Here is an 8,916-nt window from a genome sequence, read left to right as displayed (position 1 = left end):
ATAGGGATACAATAACCATTTGAGTAAAAGAATAACCTGAATAGATCAATATGTAAGAAATATTAGTCTACCAACAATATGAAAACTGACTTAGAGGAGGAAGAAAATGAAGTAAGAAAGAACTGTTAGGAAGCTATTAAAATAGTATAGGCAGGTGGTAATGAGGGTGTACTTTATGGTTATGGAAACAAGGATATAAAGAAGGAAATAAATGTGTGAGATATTGCAGAGGTAAAATTGATAAGATGTGGTAACTATATTTGAGAAAAAAGAGTCAAAAACAATAGGTTTCAAAAATGAAAGGGTATGTGAATGATAGTAACTGACAGAAATAGTGAAGTCGGAAGGAGAAGCAGATTTAAGTGGAACAATAGTAAGATGCTATTAAACCATGGACAGGTAAATAGCTCCTATATAAAAAAGAGAAAAGGATGTAATCTACATCTAGTAAGGCACTCAAATGGCTTTTGGGCACAACAGAGCTATAGTTAGATAGATCTGGAACTGACTGAATGGCTAGACTCAAGGAGCCATCATTAAGAGGCCAATGTCATTTTGCAAGAAGTCTATAGTGGAATATCCCAGGGACCTGTCCTTGACCCTATACCTTTTTATAGGCAACGAGTTAAATAAAGGCGTAGATGGTATGCTTATCCATTTTGTGGATAACACAATACTGAAAGACATAGCTAAAATGTTGGGTATCAGCATCAGGATCAAAAGTGATACTGACAGGGGGCAGCTAGGTGGTGCAGTGGATACAACACTTGTCCCGAAGTCAGGAGGACCTGAGTTCAAATTTGACCTCAGACCAAACACTTGACATTTACTAGCTATGTGACTCTGGGCAAGTCACTTAACCCCAATTGCCTGAAAGTTAAAAAAAAAAGTGATACTGCCAGACTGGGATGTTGGAACAAGTTTAATAAGGTGAAATTATTAGGAGAAATCTTACATACATGTTCAAAAAATCATCTTCAATAGAAATAGGCAAATTAGGAGCTGGTATGGGTTTGAGGAAAAAGATAATGTATTCAGTACTGGATATGTTGAGTTTGGTATGTCTATGAGAACTCCAGGCAGAAATGTGCAACAAGCAGTTGAAGTCTCAGGACCAGAGCTCAAGAGAGATGAGGGCTAGATATACAGATTCTGAAGTCATCTGTACAGAGATGATAATAAATATCATGGGAGATGATGAGACCACCACAAGAGCAAATGTAGACAGAGAAGAGAAAAGGCTCAAGACAGAGTCCTACACAATCCTGTAATGCCAACTGATTTAGAGTAACACCCTTAGCATTCTAGATGTATCCCCTTGAAGGACTAATAGAATATGAATAACAATCAGACCGGATGAAAGGGTGTTGATGGGCAATGATCTGCACCATTGGAGGACTTATTTACAATGGTGAGAGCACAAATCCATCAAAGAATGGAAGTCCAGAAGGAAGGAGAGGATGATAATTGTACTACACTCCACCCTGGTCAACTAAAGTCAGGACTGAGGAAGGCCACAAGATGATGAGGGTAATGGAAATCATATAAGATAAGAATATGTTGAAGGAACCAGGAGTGTTTAGCCTGTAGAAGAAGAAATGCAGAGGTGAAAGGCTGTAGGGAAATGATCATTGCATTCAAATATTTGAAGGGTCACCATGTGGAGCAGAGATTTGACATTCTGTATTACTATAGGAAGCAGAAGTAGGACTAATGAGTGCAATTTATAAGGAGACAGATTTTTGGCACAGAATAAGAAAGAATTTCCTAACAATGAGAGCTGGCCAAAAATGGAATATGCTGCCTTGAAAGGTAATAGGTTCCCTGGACTTAGAAGTTATCAGGCAGAAGCCAGAGATCAGGGATATTATAAAGAGGGTTAATATCTGGAATAGTTAAGTTCAGTTCTAGTTGCCAAGTTTTAAGGGAAAACAGAAACTGATAAACTGGAATTGGTCTAAGACCAGGATGGTGAGAGGACATGAAACTGTGCCATATGAGTGTGAATTAAAGGAATTCGGGATGAGAGATTTAGGAGATGCTAACTTCTTCAAATATTCAAAATACTGTCATATAGAGAAAAAGTTAGATTAATTCTTTGCCCAAAAGGACAGAACTAAGAGCAACAGATAAAAGTTGCAGAGAGGCAGAATTAGGCTCAACACTAGGAAAAACCTAAAATTCAGAGCTGTACTAAAGTGAAGGAATCTTCCTCAGGAGGTAAAGGGTTTCCCATCCTTCAGAGTATTCAAGTAGAGGCTAGCTAACTACTTGTTGGGAATAGTATGGAGCAGATTCATGTTTAGGTATGAGGTAGATAAGATGACCACAGAGATCCCTTCGCTTTCTGGGACTCTGCTTTTCTATGAAGCTAAGTTTGAGACATATTGGTCTTTAAGTATTAGTGGAAGTTGGAGAGGCAATGTAGATAGTTGAAAGGCAGATCTGAAGTTCAGAATGGAATATTCAGGGATGGAATACAAATTAGGGAGTTGTCTTCATAGAGATGATAACTGAAGCTGTCAGAGTGACTGAGATGGACAATAAAGTGAAAGTAGAGAAAGAACATGTCCTAAAACAAAAACCTGGGGAACACCCACCTTAAGGGGTTGGAGAGAGGACGATAAAGAGCCAATGGAGAAGATAGGTCATAAGTGGTAAGCAATAAACTGGGAGAGAACAGTGTTTCTGAAGTCGGGAGAGAAGATAACATCCTGGAGGAGTGAGTGGTTAACTGTGTCAAATGTTGTGGAAAGGACAAAGATGAGCAACAAAACGTGTTTAAGAAAAACAGCTTAAAAAAACCTTAAGAAATCAAGGAAATTTTGGTGTTTAGATATAAGAATAGAGTTAGGTTTAAAAATTCATTATACAGATTTGAGAAAATGTACTTTTTATTTGGTGCTGGTTAAAAACTAGAGAAGTTAATCAGTAGGATGCATTAGAAATACGTGATGCAGAAGCAAATGAACATACCAGGATAGTGCTCGTGTCCCAGAAACCCAAGACCCCAACTGGTGAGGTAAGGATATATTATTCAATAAAAAAAAAAAAACTACTGGAAAAATTAGAAAGCAAGGTAGGGCAGGGAGGGGGAAGAAATAGTGAAGTTAGTGATATCAATGCCAAAAATAAATGAAAAAAAAAAGAAAAGGATGTCAATGAAGTAAAGATAATTCAAAGAAGATATCAAGAGGAGGTTCAGAGAACAGCACAGAAAAGCATGATGGTTTAGTAACTAACATACTGAATTAAGCATAGAAATTTTTAGAACACAAACCGTATATCATGAAATTCAAGGTCTCATGAGTGATTCTCTTCTTTGTCCTACTTCATATATGAGAATGTTCAAGTTTATTAAATGTCAAATTCAGAGTGACAAATTTTTTTTTAATTAAAAAAAAGAAAATATAGTTCCTATTGAGACAGAAAATAGTCATGGTAAAATGAATTTTCAGAAATTAATGATTGAAGTCTGATCAACACAATATAAACTAACCACAATTCAAGATATCCAATGATAAAGCATGCTACTCATGTCCTGACAGAGAGGTGAAGGATTCAGGGTGAAGGATGAGAAATATATTTATTTTGGACAGGGCAAATGTAGGAATTTGTTTGCTTGATTATGAATATTTGTTACAAGCATTTTGTTTTTCTTTTTCTTTCCTTAATGGGGGAAGATTAAAGAGAGAAAAAACAGTTTTTTTATTCATTGATTTTTTTTATTTTTTAAATTAAATGGCTTGCTTATGTGAGTAGTAAAGTCATTTTTATTACTTACATCTATGTATTAGTTGATTCTTCCTTTCCACCATCTAGAAAAGATACAATCAAAAGCCAAGAAAGCATAGAACAAAAGATAACGTATAAATTCGCATATATGTGGAAGGAGTAAAAGTCTTACAACTGATTATATAGTGAGTAGAGAGATATCACCATTAAATTCTTTACATTTCAATCCAATACTGTTAACAATCATTTTGCTTATTCTTGATTTTACAAGGAATAAATATGTATAACATAAAATAACAGTTAATCAAGCACTATTGCCTCTACTCTCCACCTTAGTCCTGCCCAGCTTTCTCACTGTAGTATGGGGCTGACCCTGGGTTCTTAAAGACTATGACAGCAAAGGGTAAGCTCTGACAGGTTCCACTATGATAGAAAGACTTCAAATATGGCTCCAGGAAGAGAACAAGCACCAGCTGAGTTCATCACAGAGAAACACCACATCGGCAGGCTAAAGGTGATGAAAGTGTTTCTGGTCATGACAACCCATGAAACAAAGAAAAATTTTAAATCTCCCTCACTCTTATATAGCACTCTTTCACTTCTAGAGTGAAGGTAATAAAGTTATAGGAAAGGGGGCAGAGAATATTAAGAATTATACAGTTTTAGGGGTAGCTCGGTGGCACAGTGGACAGAACACGAGCCCTAGAGTCAGGAGGACCTGAGTTCAAATCCAGACACTTGACACTTATTAGCTGTGTGACCCTGGGCAAATCACTTAACCCCCTTGCCTAGCAAAAAAATAAATAAATAACGTTTTGGGGCAGCTAGGTGGCACAGTAGATAGAGCACTGGCCCTGAATTCAGGAGGACCTGAGTTCAAATTTGGCCTCAGACACATAACACTAGTTGTGTGACCCTGGGCATGACACTTAACCCCACTGCCTAGCCAAAAAGCAAAAAAAAAGAATTACACAGTTTTTGGACCATCAACAAACTTTAAATCTACTGTTGATACTCTAAATGTGTTTTTTGTTTTTGTTTTTTTAAGCAATTGGGGTTAAATGACTTGCCCATGGTCACCCAGCGAGTAAGTGTCAAGTGTTTGGTCTGAGGTTGAATTCAAACTCAGGTCCTCCTGACTTCAGGGTCGGTGCTCTATCCACTGTGCCACCTAGCTGCCCCTGGTACTCCGAATGTGAAAGACTTGTCCAATGACCAATAAGTGGACATGTTTTTGAAGGAGCTAACTCATATCAATCTTGTCATTCTTGCAATAAACAAAACCAAAAGAAAGAAGTCAGAGTTACATGGAAGGATGGCTCATGGGCACCCCTTGGAGAAGCAAAGAAAGTGGATTTTGAAATATGTTTTATTGTACACCCAAAAGTGTCAAGGAGTTTCATAGAAATTTGGTCATTATCTATTTTAATACAAAAGATAATTATATATTTTTAAAACCTACCATGAAAATAATTGCAGCTTATGCTAACATAGGTTGCTGAGCATGACATGGTAGAGAAATGCTATGAAGAACCTGACAGTACCTTCCAAATCAAACCAACATTCATTCTGATACTTGGTAACTTTAATGTATGAGTGAGAAAAGATAAGGATAGGGTAAAATATGTGGGAAATTATATTTCAAGATAAAGAAATAAGAGAGACCAAAGACTTGTAAAGTATACCTAACATCTGTATATAATGAACACTTTCTTCAAAAATTAAATTGGTAAGCTGTAGGAATAGTAAGTATTAAATAACATAATAAAGAATAAAACTGACTACATTTTAATAGGAAGGAAAAGATATCATACTATCTACTTGATAGAACTAAGATTAGAACTTATAAGAAGAAATAATAGTAACAAAATAGTAATGGCATAAAATTATGAAGATTTGATGCTGAATTAAGCTATTGAAAAACAAAAATGGAGAATGGACAACATAAAGAACATTGATATTAAATATAACAAGTTTACCAAAAGTTTAACCAATGTAAATGAATTGCTATAACAAGAAGTCCAAAAGAGCCCAGAAAGTGCCTTGATCAATAAACATTTGACAATAAACAATAAACAAATAGGCATAGATGACTATCAGCAGCATCCCCAAACTAGAATATAGACTCATCTATAAAATCTTATGGAGAAGGAAGATGGATTATTTTAAACAGGATTTTCTCATAAAGCAGAAAGAAGTAGCTTAAAGAAAGCTGGCAAGCTATTCAAGTAAGCAAAGTCATCCCAGGGACATTCAAGGATAAATATGGAAAGAGGGCTATAAACAGAAGAAAATGGAAAAGATTTATGAAAATCATTTCAACAAACTGGTTTTTCCATCAAGTACAGTGGAACCACCTCACTAGGATCCTAATTACAGTTACAGAGGAGGTAGAAATGACACTAATGAGAACAAAGATGGAAAAGCAGATGGACTGGATCAAGAATCTATAGAGAAGATATGTGCTGGGCATGATACAACTATGAAGATATTGAGGGAATGATATACAAAGTATCTAAAAAAGAGGAAGATAACAAAGGTATTGAAAAAATTTTGAACATTGTTATTAATATCCCACAAATTTGAACTAAAAAATCATTAACTACCAAGCTATATGCCTCCTCTCTCATCTATACAAAATCTTTATGAGGACACAAGCTGAGGCTGCACTCAATGAGGATATTAGTAGGAAACAAGCAGTATTTTGCATGCAGTATTCAACAATGATCCATATCTTTACCATCTCAAAGTTGACTAAAATATATTAAAAAAAATCTCTCATTTTACTTTTTTGTTGATTACAAGAAACTGTAGCCATTAGATTTCAGAACAGACTGTTGAACAAAATTCTGCCTTACCAGCTCTTTTACAACAAGGAGCATCCACATATGAAGATCAGGATTCGTTGAAAGGTGTAACAACTATTTCTACCCTGTTCAATAATCTAGATAATAAGCATCAGGTAAGGCATAAAACTTGTCAATGAATGTTTATCCAAAATATTCACTATTAATGCAGGCGATAGATCACAAAGTTCAGGTCAAGGATGGCTTCCCTGTGGATGGTGAGATCCTCTAGATACTTCTATTTTCAGATAATATTGTGTTCATTGCATCAAACTCCAAGACACTTCAGAGCCTCCTGGAAGAGAGCCATAAACACTCAGAGGAATTTGGCCTGTTCATCAACACAGGAAAGATCAAATGAATGAATAATGTCTGTTGCTCAGATTTTGACAAGCATATGAACAGACACCTATGGTGGATGTCCACAAGCATATATACATACATACACACATACATACACACATACATATGTATCTGGGACAGGAAATACAGAGTGACAATGAGTTAAGCCCAGAGTTGAAAAAGTAGAAGAGATTAGGCTGGATTGGTTTTGGGAAATTGAAAAGCTCTTTTACTATGCTTAAGCTTTCCCATAACAGCAAAGGTTCATACATTCAACACGAATATTTAACCTGTGTTGCTGTATGACAGCGAGACCTGGAATAGCACTACTTCCAAAGGACTAAAGATAACATCAAAGAGCAATGAAAAGTGATGACAGAGGTGAGCAGGTTGCAACATATAACCAACAGGTACTCCAAAGAATAGGAAAAAATGTCACCAAGGAAGTTTATGAAATTCAAGATGAGCTGGTCATGTGCCAAAAGTGAGAGAGCAAAGATGAAAGGTCAGAATGCTTCACATTGATGTTGGGAAAAAACTTAGAAGTGACAAATTTTCAAGAAGACTTGAATGACAGTTGCAAATGATAGGTAGGCAGGGATGTCTGAGATCTGCATCATGCGAGGGAACTTTCGAATCAATGAGATCACAGATATATTTGAGTATTTGAATACCTTACTCAACAAGAGCACAAATGATCAGATGAAAGTTTCGCATGATACATTTGGAAGACTAGGAAGTTTAGGGACAGAGGTAGCTCAAGATTCTATGGCTAATTCAATTTCAAAATTATCAAGAGTTTTCATAGAATTATATATTGTAAGACTATACCACCAACTATTCCATGAATGTACAGGGATAAGGAAACCAAAAAGTGTTCAAAAGCAGAAACAATTACCCCGTCAGAAAAAAGAATCACAGGATTATACCATCTCAGAGTTGAAAAGTCCTTCTATTTCAAACTGTACATAAAGCAGGAAACCTTTCTATTATAACAACCCAGTACTCCCAGTAATAACCCAGTAACCCAGACTCCCCTAGAAGATTTCTAGAGACAAGGAAGTTGGTTCCTCCTTGGTCAGCACATTCCACTTAGATCTAATTGTTTGGAAATTTCTCATCATATCAAACTGAAAACCATCTTTCAGTAATTTCCAATCACTGGTCTCACTCCTTCCCTCCGGGCCAAGCAAAACAATTCTAATTCATCATTACATCCTCTAAACCCTCCACACTCCCTGCCCCACAGCCCTCATCAAGTCTTCTCTTCTCCAAGTTGAATATTACCCTCTGTACAAACCAATCTTTGCATGACATAATTTTGAGCTGTACTGGACATGACCTAATTTGTAAATGTCCTTCCTAAAACGTTGGTACCAAGAACTGTAGCCTGACCAGGGCAGGGTACAATTGAATTCTCATCATCCCCACCACACCCCCCAGTCCAGAACATTATGTCACTTAGTGAAGCCTAAGATTACATTAATATTTTTGGCTCCTATGACATACTGTTGACTCATATTAAACTTGAAATTTACTAAAACCCTAGGTCTTTTACATGGTGGCCATGTCTTTCCAATTCTACACTATTGTAACTGATTTTTTTTTAACTAAAATATGACTTTACATTTATCCTAATTAAATTCAGCCCCTTTCAACTTGTGAGGAGGTATTCAATGTTTTATTATAAATTAGAAATTCATCAACAAACATGAACATTTCCATACACAAAGAAGTCCAGAAAATTGGGATTGTATATGAAACTATAAATCTATTACATAGAGCTTGCTTTTTTAACGTATTAAATCAACAAATTTGCAAATTTATAAATTAAATTTATTTAATACATTTAATATTTTAAATGTCATAGAACTAACATTGCTTTTCCCTTCCTTCTGCTCTCTACTGTGTATTTTTCAAATGTTGAAAGTTTTTTTTATCTCAATTTACTTATCCAGTATGTTAGCTATCTCTCTCAATTTTGCGTCTCCTG

Source organism: Vombatus ursinus, unplaced genomic scaffold, assembly GCF_900497805.2.
Source record: "Vombatus ursinus unplaced genomic scaffold, bare-nosed wombat genome assembly UNPS02005659.1, whole genome shotgun sequence".
Taxonomy (NCBI): domain Eukaryota; kingdom Metazoa; phylum Chordata; class Mammalia; order Diprotodontia; family Vombatidae; genus Vombatus; species Vombatus ursinus.
The sequence above is the reverse complement of the archived record's forward strand: the minus strand, read 5'-3'. Positions refer to the sequence as shown.